The sequence below is a fragment of the Balaenoptera musculus genome, chromosome X (genome assembly GCF_009873245.2).
Source record: "Balaenoptera musculus isolate JJ_BM4_2016_0621 chromosome X, mBalMus1.pri.v3, whole genome shotgun sequence".
NCBI classification, from domain to species: domain Eukaryota; kingdom Metazoa; phylum Chordata; class Mammalia; order Artiodactyla; family Balaenopteridae; genus Balaenoptera; species Balaenoptera musculus.
The window spans coordinates 39,868,853-39,883,839 of record NC_045806.1 but is presented as its reverse complement, the minus strand read 5'-3'; the positions used below and the strand labels follow the sequence as shown (position 1 = coordinate 39,883,839).

Genomic DNA, 14,987 nt, shown 5'->3' with positions numbered 1-14,987 from the left:
TCCTTCACCCACAGCAAAACAAGCTTAATTTGATTCATACCCTTAGGAAGAAAAAAAAAAGCCTAAGATTACTCACATGGCTGTGATTCAGCTTTTGGCTCTCACCTCCTCCTCCCTTTCTCCCACCCTGCCCACTCCCATATTCACTCCCACCCAGTGGCGTTGCCATCAAAAAACTGAGTCAGTTCGTTCTTTAAAATGGGTGGGGAAAGAAGACAACTAATAAAAACTTTTCTGAGCGAAGTGTACTGCTTAGATCTGAAATCATTGCAGAAAGACGGGCAGAGTGGCTGCTTATATAATAGGAAAAGCATGGAACAGAGGCAAAGTCTCATAAAGAAACGTTGAGTGTCTTATATAAGTCTAGACATAGCTTGTATGCATGTCGGTAGAAGCAAACACATAGCCACATAGGCAGGTTTCTATGAACATTTTCTAATATTGGGAATCTTACATACACTGTATATGAAACTAATCTTCTGATTTCAAAGTATATTACTTTGGTATAATCAAAAAGTGAATCTAGTAGTTATCCAAAGATTTTCTTTTATCGTAGTTGATTTACAATGTTGTGTTCATTTCTGCTGTACAGTAAAGTGACTCAGTTATACACATATACACATTCTCTTTCATATTCTTTTCCATTACGGTTTATCACAGGCTATTGAATGTAGTTCCCTGTGGTCTACAGTAGGACCCTGTTTATGCCAAAGATTTTTGATCATTGTAAAACATAGGTGAGAAAGTCATTTTGTCAACCTTCAAATGAACAGTGTGACTTAGAGCCTAAGATTGTTGTTTTCTTACCCCCGATGAGTCGCGAGACTGGTACTGGGGGTTGCAGCTCCCTCTTAGTAGCTGATGGTGGTGGCAAACATTATGGACGCAGTGATTTCTATTCCTTCCTCATATTTTCTCAGTTATTCGCATTCTCCAGGTGAAACCAAGGCCTTGGGGGAGTGAAGTCACTTTCCCAAGTCCCCACAGATAATAGTCCCAGAGCCAGTATCGGAACCCAGGCTGTCTGTCTGCATCCTGACCTGTGGCTCTGGTCTGTGAGAATCCCACACAGTTGGATCATTTGGTATTTTAGAGATTGCCTGGAGACAGGAGCGTTGGCCGAGAGCAAGCTCTATGCCCGAGCTCCAAACCTGCCTTTAACTGAAACGGGTCTCTGTGCGTCTTCGAACTGACTTCCCGCATGGAGGGGAACGGAATCAAGCCTTCCCCCAAACACTCATTTGTAATCCTAATCACCTTCTCTCCGTTTTGCTGGCTTTCCCCCCATTCTGTTACCATCTGTCTCAGAAACATTGCCTGGATAAAGACAAGTTGGAGCAGTTGCTCGCCCTCCAACAAAACATAGAATTATTTCTCTTTTCCCCCAGAGCAGTGCCGAGCACCATATTTGAGGAGTTCCATATTTATAAAGCTTGCCTGCACCTCGGCGATGTCTAGTTGCTGTCCTTTTTATCATTCTTCAAATATGTTCTATGCTGGCTGGAAATGATTAGCTTTTGTTACTGGAGGGTTTGTGGGATGCTTGAATTTCTTCATATAGTTTTCAGATGGAGATCCATGTAGTTTTCTCCTTTAAGAAATGAGATTGCTTAATGAAAGACAACATGGGAGAGAATGCATGCTGAGGTTTCTTTTCGAATCCTCCCCCCCCCACACACACACACCCTCACTCCTTGGTTTTCCCTTAGGGTAACTATGGTGAAGTTTTATGTCATGACCCTGTGGAGAGAATAAACAGTGGATCTTGGGTACTTTTTTCTGGCTCTGAAACCACTTCCTTACGCCTCTGTTTGGGGGCCCCTTGTTGATGTCAAGGGTGGTGCTACACTCCAACAGGGCTGTAGTATTTCCCCCAGTCTTTGACCAAACCTTCTTTGCCTTCTTTCCTGGCCGATGAGTTTCCATGTCTTGACCCATCTGGGCTGACTGTAATGGAAATTCTTCTTGAATGTCCTCCCCAGCTGGCCCCAGCCCGATTCTGCACTGGCTTTCGGAAACTCCAAGAAGTTTGGACAGAAAGGCCCCAACAGATGTCAAATGTAAAACCAGACAAGTATTTAAACCACTGAAACTTTGGGAAGGAAAATATGGATTGGCTAGGTGTTTGTCATCGTTAGTGAAATTGTTAAAACGTGATTCTTTAAGAAAAGTTATGGAATTGTATTTTTCTCACGTAGAAATGTTATTTAGGAACTGACTAAGTAAGGTACATATTACTCTAAGATGATGGCACAAAGGGCAGTTAAAGGGTAGAGACTGGATGATAATGGTAACAGAACAGCCAATCCTTACATAGTACATACTGTCCGTCAGGCAGTGTCCTCAGCACGTACATATATTTTTAACCCAGGTGCCACAGCTAGTTTTGGCAGAGCCAGGCTTCAAACCCCAAACAAGTCTGGCCCCAGGCTTTAAAAATATGTTATAGATTCTTTTAGATGCCAAAGTATTAGGTGTTTGATTTTATTAATATGCTGTTTTCATAGTCTGTGTTTATTTCCATTGAAAGCCATATAATTATCGATTTTAAGGTCTTTATATATTGTAGGAAGGTAACTTTCTTTAAGCCAATAAAATTTTACTCAAAAAAAGTCAGTGGCTAAATTAATACATCCCTGTGGAAGTATGAATAAGTTTTAAGATCTGAATGAGAAATATGTGTACATAGTTAACATAGAAAGGTTTCAAAAGTGTAATTCGGAAATGCACTTCTAAATTGTTCTGTGTGGATTTAACTTCTGAAAGTCAGGTCTATATGTAAATTTAGTGTGGGGTTTCTTCCAGTAAAACCCTAAAGGGAATCTTTTTGTGATGTGAATAGTCAGCTCCTGAATTAACTGGATTTCATTGTTTCAGGGTGTATACTTTTTTTCTGCCCTCCTCTACCAATTTGAAAATTAGATATTTGAACATTTTGATATATTATAGAAATAGACTGTATTTTTTATATTATAACAAAATTAGTTCTCTGTCAAGGCATAATCGACAATAAATGTCAAGCCTTGGTACAAGCAGTTGCTGACTTTGTCAGGGTTAAAGGAAGTATGCTGAAAGGAGATAACTGTAGTTAAACTGCTCAGACCGAGCCTTCCAGATTTTTTGTGTGGGGACTTGCACTTCTTATTACTGCATTCTTCCTGTCTGCGTAATACCTGGGAACAATTTATTCCATGTAATGCCACCCCCATCTTGGTAGTAAACTTTGTTTTACTGAAGAGGAAGACTTGTAGGCATGCCAATTTATTTATCGGAATTTTCTCAGATGACATTTGAAGATTTTCAAGTTTTTATTTTGCAGCTTGTAGGCCAGTTGGGATTAAAGGACAGTACAGATTGTGTGTGTGTGTGTGTGTGTGTGAGAGAGAGAGAGAGACAGAGAGAGAGAATGTGATTGTATTGCATGTGTGCTTGTGTGTGAGTGGCTCAAGTTATAAAGTGAATTGCAGTAAATGCAAAAGTGAAAGCTGCAACATGGCTCTCATGCCCCTGACCACTTCCTAAAGAACCTGCCACGTGGGCTGCAGACTTAGAGAGTTAAACTTGGGTCCTCAGGACGGAAAGCGTCCAAGTCCCCATGGTAAAAGCCTCCAGTAGACCTAAAATTATAAAACCTGTTTACTGCTGTTCACATGAACTCAAACGTTCGGTTGCCTCAGTTGTAAAACTTTCAACAAATAATTAGGAAGTTTTAAATATTTGGGAATAGAACCAGAGCCTTGCCATACCTTCAAAACAATCTTGCAACTTTCTCTTTTACATGATCCAATTCTTTGAAACCATTTAGAACGTGCATTGTGATCCTGAAATGTACAAGTTATAAAAGAAAAATGTGAGCTTGTCAGATTAACTACAATCACCAGTCTAATAAAACTGAGTCACATCCAAATGGGCTGCACTTACGCTACCCTCCCATTCTAGGGAAAACGTGGCTGGGGGAGGCAGTCTGAGTCATCACCTGGTTTGTTTGACATACGCTTCCTTCCATAAATTGGGAATGGCAAGCAGCACAATGTTCCAGGCTTGCCTCAGAGGACGAGCTGTTGCAGCCTTGCACGATCAAAATAGGGCCTTTTAGGTTTGAAGGTTGAAGCTGAGCCCATATTTTGGCTTCAGATGTCGGGGGAGGGGGAGAAACTGACAGACCCAAACAAAGGAAAAATGTAAGTACCATTCTGGGTGGGGGGCAAAGAAATGGTAGGGGTGTTCACAGTTGAAATTTTCCTAAGATATAAAAAAACTTGAGAAATACATTGGGGGTGTTAAAATAAGTAAATTGGTAGCTAGTTCGCTAAGCGGGGGGCTCATTTACTTAACAAGAATGTTCTTGATGTGAACAGTCCAAAATGATTACATGAGAGAGAAAGAAAGGGGGAGAGACAGATGATTTGGTCGTTACCGTGCAAATTTGTCCTGACCGTGTTTAATTTTGCCTGATTTATGCAACCTTTTTGCGAGACGTGTATTTCGTTTAAGGAACTTTTTCACAGCAGACTTTGAATCTCCTTCAGGGGTATTTTGAGGGGCTGAGAAGAGCAGGGGCTCGTGTGTCTCACCCATTTTTCCTCCAGCGGCTTTGCAGAGGCTCAACGGAGCTTTTTAGAATAAAGAAGTTGAGAATGTGAAATTGCTGGGGAGACTGAAGAGGAAGGGGAAGGAGGAGTAGATTTATAGCTGAAGCGGGTTTGTAAGCTCAGCCTCTGCTTTGCGATTATTTTTTAATATGTGCCAGGCATTCCGCTGATTTCCATCCTGGCTTGGTTGTGGCTTTTTGTCTGTCTGTGTGAGGCTAGGGTGTTCCCTGTTTTAAAGCCGGAGTTGTCACAGCCTGGGCGTTTTCTGTTTCGGCTTATGGCTTTTTTTTTTTTTTTTCTCTTTTCCTGAATGAGTGTCCTTTGTGTAACCCCAGTAATTCAGAAATCCTGCAGTCATAGGGACTGCCCTGTCATGTGACTTAGGTACTAGGTGCTGCCTGCGATTGGTCAACAGCTAATTGGCGGGTCCCTATAAGAGGTCCCGCTTCGGGCGACCAGCCACTCTCCTGCCTGGGCTGCTGCTCAACAGGGGCGGGGGAGGGGGGGCGACGGGTGTCCAGTGATTCAGCCACATGTGATAGATGACCAAGGGACTACTTCCTTGGGGTCTGCACATCAGTGGAAGATACCCAAACTGGTTGTGGCTGCCTTGATCAAACTCTGGCCCCCTGAACTGGTAACTGTCACTTTAATGTAGCTTACTGATTAAACTCAGAAAAATGCAGCTAAAAATCTTTGCCAGGAACTTGTGTGGACTTACTCCCTGTTCCCTCCCTACCCCCCTTGTTCTTATTCGTTTTGTCACAGGAATGAAATGCAGATAACTCTTTAGAAAACTTTCGTAGGAAAAAAGCAAAGCGCCTCGTGTGATCTGGAACAAAGACATTTTCTAATCAGATTTATCAAGCTGTGAAGAGGGAGTTGTAGCGAACGGAAGCAGCAGCATTCTGTCACCAGGAAATACTGCTTTATCCAGAATTGGTAAGTGAAAAGTGGCATTGCTCCCTAATAGATATCATATGGTGTGTGTGGGAATTGTAAAATTGTTCACAGACCCCTAACAACTGTGTTGAACCAAAGAACACATAAACAGAGTGAGGAATTCTAAAAAAGGAGCAGCCCAAGAATACAGCATAAAGGCTGAGAAGAAGCCAGGTAATTAACAAAGATGAGCTGAGCGTTACCAGTTAGCCAAATATATGTAATACAGCTAGCTTGGCTCCCCGACCCCCCGCCACATTTTTCTTTTTATGAGGGGGAAGAAAATAAAAATGGGTTCTCTGGTAGAGTTGTGGCATTAACATTCCATGGATATAGATTTCCATTTAGTCTGAACAGTATGTGTGATAGATATTTAAAGGGATGTTTTCAGAATTAGTCAACTTGCCCTCCTTTCCGTCCTTCTACACTAGGATGTCAAGAATTTAGTTAGAGCTCTACAAAATGATAGTTTAAGAAATGCATTGGAAAAATTTCCTACTGATTGTGAAAGGCAGATCAAGATGGTAACAGATTTTTTTTTACACTTGTGTCATGAATTTTAAGACTGTTCTCTTTGATTACATTAGTACAGTAGAAGGGTGGTTTATTTCTACATGGTTCATTTTTGAGAGATGTTTCGAGATATCATGATTAGCAGTTCTTACTGGTGTGCCTGTGTCTCTCTTTCTCCGGAACCTTAAATTCAGTTTTCTAATCTTAAATCTGAGCTGCCCCTATGTTTAAATTTCCAGAAAAATACAATAATGCTTTGAGTAATTGTGTTTTATATGTATATAATATAAAATAGGTTCTTGTTCATGAACTGTAAGGAAACACAATGTTATATTAGGCATGAGTGTCTGATTTCTAGATTTGGCTTCTTAAGAATGATTGTGGTGGAAAAGTTGAATAAAATAAGAAAATAAAACTAGAATGGAGGGTGGCTACCTGATTTTATCAGTTTCTTATTGGTCAATAGAAGTAATCATGTGATGTCCACTTATAGAATCAGATGGAAAGATATTTTGTCCTTTAACTGCTAGCAAACATGTAGGTAATTTTGGTGATCTCCCTTTATGAATATGAATATATATAGTTAAAACTATTAGTGACAGAATTGTAAGTTTAGGGTTATAGAGGATACAATATTATTTATTTACTTTTTAAAGTACATTATTTCAAATTGAGAGTTGAATCTGCATTTCTGACTTTGGGTTTTCATTCTGTTTCTTTCAAAATCTTGAAATCCTTAACTCGAAAGGGGAAAATGTATAATAAAAAACAGGATAGCAGTTCTACAGTTTCTCTTGTTGGCACTAGAGTGAGATGAGGGTGGAGGGGAGGAAGATGAATCTAGTGGGATCTGTTAATTGGTCTTTTTTTCCTGCTTATATACTTTGAGAATTTTTGAGAGCATTTTTCTCAGACTAATAGCTCTCAAGACTTCTGTAGAAGTATTTATTTTCAAAGAAATAGATAAAAAGCAAGGTAAGCATGGCCATTAAGGGTAGGTCCTCCAGTAAATCAGACTGGTGATCCAAACTTGTTAATATTACAAGTTATTTGACTTAATTAAAGTGTGGCTAAGGATATGGAAAAATGCTACTCTTTTTCTGGAAGTACATGGATTTATAGGTTTCAAAGTCTTGAAGACAGAAAAGTGGTGACAAAACATTAAGATATTTACAGGTAATTTATATCTGATTGCTAGTTTGTGTTCAGTGATTCACGATTGTTTTCAGCTCTGTATTTCATGGAAATACTTGGGAGAAACATGGTGATTTAATAATCTGTCTAAACACTGCCATGCTTAATGGAAAAAAGCCTCTATGTAATTTTTAGATTTTACTCATCCATTTAGAAGCCATTGTTTTGAATGACAAAAATATGACAGAAGCAGGTTGAAACAGTAAATGCTAAAAAGTATATTCCAAAAGCATTTCTTTAGATCTTCATGTTTTCAATTCTTTGTGCTCCTCTCTGTTACAATTTATTAATTTTAAAAAATACATGTAAAATAAATAACAGAGCATTGCCCTGAATTCTCTGGGGTTATGGAGAGTCTTAAAAGTTTTGTATACTTTGTTAAAAGACATTAACGGTATGCACATGTCTTTGTCTTGGTGGGTACGTAAAGCTACAAACGGAAGGAACTCAGGTCAAGGGACAGACCTCAGAATAACTTCTCTTAAGTACTATTGATATTTGCAAATCTGGGAATATAAACACTTTCCCTTTGGGCTTGTATTTACATTTTTGGTGTGGTATACAGTTCTGCCCAACTAAATGTTTCGAGGTATGGATATGTATATGTGTATATATTTGATTGGAAGCGGGAACTTTAATCACTAGCGGAACAAGTGGCTGTTTGTCAGAACCTAGATAAGCCTCATAGTGTTGTTCCTATAACAACTGAGGGGCTGGGTGTTGAAATGTAGCTTTAAGTTCTCGGTTTGCAAATGTCATTCAGACCTCCCACTACAGTCTCACTGAGTAGGAGGATAATGAGAAGGGGAAAAAAACCATGAAGCAATATAAGTATCTCCGTTCGTTCCATGTCTTCCTGACTTGCCTTTGTGTACCGATCGCCATGGGAGTGGTAAACATAGGTCATGAACAAAGCACTACTTGAGTATAAAATAAGTGGAAAGGGGTCAGAGAAGCTGGGGAAGATAAATAACAACATATGGGGGTAATGAAGAGGCAAGAGAAGTCGGTTTCCATGCGTTTGTGCAAATCCTTTATCCAGTGCTGACCAGCAGTGCAAACATCTTGAACTAGTTATTGTATAGCTCTTCAAGAGCTGCAAATATTTCCTTAAATGCAATGTGGAGAAAATTCCTTCGGTAGCAGGATAGTTTACCACTTTGGCATAACGTTTATTCATCTCCCCTAGATGGACTACAGGGCATCCTGTATTCTTTGAAGGTCTATGTTTTTAAGTCAATTTTTTAAATCATTTAATAGCTTGTCTTTTTTCCATAGGAGAGATAGGGTTGTACTATTCAAATAGTGGTAAAACTTAAGTATATTATCCTATATTCAAAAGTTACTTTGAAAAACCCTTAAAGACTGTTTGAGACCTGTTGTTTGTGGAAATGAATTGGTTGACTGAGAAGCTTATGGCACACTCTATTTGGAGGGGAGGAGGAATTGTTTAGATTATATTTGGCATAGATTAATTATGCAGTTGTGGATTTCCCATGCCTGAAGGGCTTCCTATTTTCTACTCCTAAATGGTTTTGACTGTTTATTTGGTCATCAGCATGTCCAGAAGTTAGAAAGGAAAAGAAGACTTCAGTGGGTTTTGCCCCTTATTTACTATATAGGTCCACCATCGCTCGCTTCTGAAATCCAGAAAGGTCTGAAAACCAAAAGATTTTAATGTAAAAAATTTGGTAGCAAATCCTGACCTAAACTGACATGAAGCCAGTGTTTATAGTCTTTATTTATCCCAATTAGTAGGATGTTTTTATGTTTTACTGTAGAAATTATTAATGTGTTTGATCATGGACTGCTGGAGTTTTATATAGATAGAATAGTTACCCTATTATCTTTATAAAATCATCATCATTAATAATCAATCTGAGAGTGAGATAAGGATTTGTAGACCTCTCATTACTGGTATACGTTGAGCTCACGTTATATGCCAGGCACTGCTCTAAACGAATCATTGGCGTCTAGAACAGTGTCTGGCACATGGCAGATGCTCAGTAGATGTGTTTTGGTATAAAATGCTTTACATATATTAACTTACTTAATCTTCACAAAAACCGAAGAGGGCCAATATGGTTTTTAATCCCCATTTTACATGGAGAAACGAGGTGAAGCAACTTACCCAAAGTGTCCCAGCCAGGAAGCGATAGAGTCAAGATTGGGAAGCAAGCAGTCTGGCTGAGGTTTGCTCTTAATGAGTCTGCTTCAGGTATGAGGGAGGCCTGAACATGTGGCACTGGAACTCTTGACTGAGTCACAGGGGCGTTTCAGCTGTTTATTCCTAGTCACCCCGCTCCTGGTGTCATCAGACATCACCACCATGGTCATTCCCAGGGGCCTGCCGAAGAATGCTTAGAACAGGTTTTCCTCGGTGGGAGGGTGGGTGTCCCAGGGCTCTGAGAGGCTCTTTATCTCTTTATAGGCTTCCCAACAGGATCTCCATCAGCAGTCAGCCTGACTTCTTTATCTTGAAAAATGAAGATGCACAAAATAACTCTTTCCTCCGCCCCAAGGAAATGATCTGGAATAGTGGGAAGAGTCTCTTTCTGGAGACATTTCCTGGGCCCTTAACCCAGCAGGAGGTCTGGGCTCTGAGAAGGACACGGGTCACTGCAGAGGGAGTGAACTCCTTGGCGTGGGAGCCACACTGGACACAGCAAGGGTCCCTGTGGACCTTGTGCTGCATGACCCTGAATCCACAAAAGGATACTTTTAACAATACTTCTCAAAGAAGTGTATAAGATGTCTCTCCAATACCTCTATATTTCTAAGGATAAAAATTCATTCCAAGCTGATAGCAACCTCCCCATTCTACTTTCCAACTTCCCTATCCCACTATCTTGCTTAATTTTTCTTCTTAGCACTTATCTCTGTCTGACATACTGTATGTTTTACTTATTTATTTGTTTGGCTTTTCAGTCAAATACTAGCAGTAATGTTATCTTTGAACAAATGTAAGGGTCCTAGATTTATTTCTCTTTGATCTCCTTATTCAGACTCATTCCCTCCTATCAATCTCAGACTATCATAAATAATGAAATTTCTTCTGCCCATTGGAGTTTTCTTACTGTTAGTTATTTTTATATTCACAACCACGAGAATTTCTTTTTCTTAAACAAACTGTTTTGATTGTGCAATCAGAATTTGGAGAACCCATGTCTTCATTCAGGAGAGGAAACTTAGCCAAATTTGAATATAATCATTGAGTATTTTTAAAATCAAGACAATTTTAAATTACTAAAGGAAACATGCGAAGTAAAATACTTTTGTATCTTATGAATTACCTTCAATTTAGATAAGGAATTGGAGAACAATACATAACATTTATTCCAGTGAAAACATCTTAAACTCGCCTACTTGCTATTCTTTTCCTTTGAAAAATTTAAAAAAAATTAATATAAAACAATCATTCTACATATTAAAGAATGTAAATGATTTAATCTTGGGCATTTCCTGGCTCAAGTTCTTAAATTCTCAGCTGTGTAACCTATTGTCTTTCTACCCTATATTTATTCTAGTTTATACATTCCAAAGTATTTAGGTTAATCTAAAATATAAAATTGAAAAATACATAGATATTATTAACTATAAATAATGTGGTCATGTATATACATCATTAGAATGCTCATAGAGTTGATTTTCTTTAAATTCTTAAAACAGATTAGATGCATATAAAAGTTGAATATAAAATACTTTTGTTAAGTCAATATAATTGAGACATTTTGTTTTTCTTAGCTATATTTTAATAGCAAAATAGTTTCTAGTTGCTTTCTTTTAAAAGGTCAATCTAACAAAGTAATAACTTGCTTAAAAACGAAGTGTAACTGGTTACTTTAAGGTAGAAGATGGAGTCATTGATTATGAAAGGCAATCTAAGGTTTTATTTTAAATGATCTTCCCTTTCTGCCTTGGAAGAGTTTAATTCTCCTTAAGCACCTGTTTTACTGAAAGCCCATGGCTGGTGGTGGTATTAGAAGAAAGCTTAGTTTTCCCACCTTTCTTAAAGCAGATGGATAAAGACTTTTCAAATGAAAACCCATTGATTTCTCTCAATTAGTTGTGTGATATATATAAAGTGAGACTAGAGTTCTTAACAATGAGAGAAACTGAGTGACTTTGTACAGGCCCAGCAAAACGTTACAAGGTGCTTTCAAAGTTCTGATTACCTGAAAAAAACCTCCAGACATCCAGACATTTTCCAGTGAGTATCAAGTATGTGACAGTGGTTCATATGACCCCAAGACGGTACCGGTTTCACAGCATCCATTGATGTGTTTGCCTCCTAAGAGGCCCAGGCTTTGGAAATAAGTAGACTTGTGCTTTAAGCTCACTTGGCCCCTTGCTAGCTGAGTAAGTTATCCCATTTATGTCCGTAAGCCCCAGAGAATGGAGCATCAGTATTTAGCTTCCAGGGCTGTGGCATGAGATAACACATGTAAAGCACATACTGTGGTCCCTGGAATAATGGTACTTAACACGCTTGAGTTCCTTCCCAGATCCTTTCGGGAACAGACTTCAGTTTAGTCTCAAAGCCTGTGGATCCATTCTAAGCTATATGTTTTTCTTCACACCAGATTAAGCAAAACAGTGATGATAATGGTGGCTGCCATTTCTGGCACGCTTCCCATGTTCTGGGTAGGCACAGTTGTGAGTACTCTACCCACATTGACCTGTTTAATCCTCTTGACAACCCATTGGTGCAATTATTATGCCCATTTCATAGATGAGGGCACTAAGGCACAGAGAGGTAAAGGAATGTGCTTAGGGCCACTCAGCTGATAAGCTGTGGGACCAGAATCTACATCCAAATAAGATGTCACCAGTACAGATGGTAAGTACTTCTGGCAGAAAAGCAGAATAAAAGTTGACTGAACTTGAAAGTCTCAGAAATGGTCTTCTCATCTCTATTCTGCGAAGTGTCACATCTTCCAGGCCTGGCCCTCTCAATATTGAAATACAAAATTGACTTTTTCTGCTTCTTATTACACAGATCTCTGGGAACAGTTTTAGTCATTTGTGTTTTATGAGTTTTAATTAGGCCACTGAAGTCCAAGAGGGGAATTCCTTGTTTTCAGTTGATCTCATGCACTAACACATTTACTCATGTAACTTCCCCTATTTTTTCTCTAATGTTTTCACTTGAAAATGAGGGTGGAAGGGAGAAGTATGTGTTTCGGGTCCTAAGGATGCACTTTCATCAGCCTTTCTGGAGATTCTTCTATCGGTATAGCATTCATCCATAGAAAATAAGATGAGTAAGAATCTGTGATTACTAATATTTTCTCCTTTATCTCCATCTCATTCTGGGTGTAATCTAGAGGGGCAGAGTTTGTAAGTAAAGAATTATAAGAAGCCATCTATGTGCATAAAGCCCTTTGTTTGGATGAGGAGTTAATTTTCAGAATATGGGAAAGGGGTTTCACCTTGAGAATTTCCTCCTCTTTCAAATATAGGTTAAGAATTTGGTTTAGAAGGCAAGGGCAGGTCACCGTAGCCCGTGGGTTCTGAGTGCTTAGAAATCTCTTTAAAAATTCTCTTGGCCTTGGACTGAGCCTGCCCATGGGAGGATATATTAAGCATATCTGTCTTCATTCGTTCATTTTTTCATTCATTCATTCATTTATCCGTATTCTCGTGTAACTCATTCAACGCCTACCTACAGACACATGAAAGAAAGGACGGGGTGGAGGGTCCATTAGGGGAAGGAAGGAGGAGTAACTACCAACTCACTCTTTGTTCCTTTCACCTTAGTGACTACATCTTTTATTTGATCCTTTGCCATCTTGGAGGCAAGGCACATTTCACAGACTGACATTCATTAAAGACTTTAAGCATCTTCCTTTGGCAGCCGGACTTCTTTTTTAAAGTAAGGGGGAAAAAAGGGCTCATGACAGGAAAATAATGCAGAGAAACGTTTTTTCTTTCTTCTTTTAATGGTGGTGGAAGAAGGGCTCATAGTAGGGTATCTGTCAGTAAATCCGGTCTAAGAATTCCCCCAAGCTTTTGACTCATTTCTCTGAAGAAAATTAAGAGACAACAAAGGCCTCCACAACGATGTCTTGGAAAATCATTTTTAAATAGAATTTAAGCCAATGTGGAGGTAAAAAGTCCTGTTCTGCCCTCGATTAAATTTGTTATGAGTTTTTGAAAATATCTCCAAGTAAAGGCGGGAAAAATGAGGGATACCCTCTCTTTGGGGGAGATGAGGATAGGGAGGAGGGTTTATACTACTAACTCTTCAAGAAGTGTTACTTGGTACCATGCTGCAGTTAGGAATACTATTCCTCAAGGCAGACTGGGTCATCATCTTTACGTGTGATTTAGCAGTGATTTAAACTTGGGTGTTATTTTGCATAGTTTTTGAAAAACACGTAACTAACCATTCAAACTCTTTGTAATGGCACAAACTTTGTCTGTGTGTTTTCTGATACAGGTTTGGCCACAACAACAAAGGCGATGAAAATGCTTTATATCTTTTAGCATGAAATGCGAAGTCTACATCAACAGTAGGTATATACGGCCCAATGGAAGGAAATGTGAATGTAAATTTAAAAACAAAATCATTCAACCTCTAAAAGGATGGCTCCCGATCTCAGGGCTCTTTCTCTCTGAGCTAGATCAAGTAAGGACTGTTTGTGACAAGTTAGGTCGATAAAAATAGTAAATTTCTACCTTTTCTGAAAGATTCTCCTGTATCTTCTACCCTTGGGGAGCAGGGAGAGTATAAAGAAACTGTTCTTTCTTCCCCAACCCCTGCCTAATTTCTCTTCACACTGTCCACCTGGCCCTTGAAGTATGGGGTATTTGATAAGATGTTAACAAAAAGTGTCCCAGGTGCCAACCAGACCTCATAAGCTTGTAGCAGAACAATTGGCCAAGCTATCAGGTGGGAGATGTTCACTTTACAAAAATGTATTGCATACCTACTACATGCCAGATGGTGTTCCTAATCTGGGAATACAGCAGTGCACAAGGTCCCTGATTGCATGGAGGGGGCAGGCTGACAGTGATTGAACCAATAAGTAGATGCCAGGCGTTAGAAGGTGCTAGAGAGAAAAAATAAAACCTGGTCCAACAGAGAGGTCGTACCCAGGGGTCCGGGAAAGAGCTGCTTTATCTAGGGCTGACAGGAAAGTCCTCTCTGATGTTGTGATATTTGTGCAGAGGTTTACCCGTGGGAAAGTAGTCGATGAGGTCTGGAGGTGTAGTGAATTGCAGATTGCGTAGGGCCCTGTTGGCCATAGTAAGAAGCTGCTAGAAGGTGGGAGACGATAACAGAAGAGAAGGAGGATGGTGTTCTGAAGGGACAGGTGATTTCTGCAGGGAACCTGGGGAGTCCAGCCCATTGTCCCTCATGACCAGAGTGTGTACAAGTTGTGCAGGGCACTCTTTTGGGAAAATGCTACTTTTTTCATTTAAATTATGATATGAAAACCTTGGTAAAGAAAGATAAAGTTGAGCTATCAACTCCTTATCAGCTAAAGATCCAAAAGTGGGTAATTTTTTCCTGTCGTATCTATTCCTCAGAGGCGTGAGGTTACTCAGTTTTCTAGCAGTGGGATGCTTCGATTCTATTTATACTTGCCCCAAACGCACTTTTGATGGGGTGTGTCTTCGCTGATTTTACACTCGGTGAGAAATAGTTTAGACTTTTGAACTGCGTGGTTTTTAAGTAATTCTGTGTTCAAAATGGTTTTTGTAGCCCCTAGTTTTCTGTTCAATCAATTGATAGGTTCC

General features: G+C 39.4%; 1 long non-coding RNA gene across 2 annotated transcripts; it reads left to right on the top strand.

The window, feature by feature from the left end:
- The first annotated feature begins 4,048 nt into the window (after window positions 1-4,048).
- Window positions 4,049-13,763, top strand: LOC118888667. Of its 2 annotated transcripts, none has more exons than XR_005018342.1 (3): window positions 4,049-4,181; window positions 5,361-5,534; window positions 13,684-13,763. It is a non-coding gene; the product is annotated as an uncharacterized LOC118888667 (long non-coding RNA). The 2 variants fall into 2 exon arrangements; XR_005018341.1 differs by lacking the exon at window positions 4,049-4,181 and adding an exon at window positions 5,191-5,229.
- The last annotated feature ends 1,224 nt before the right edge of the window (window positions 13,764-14,987 follow it).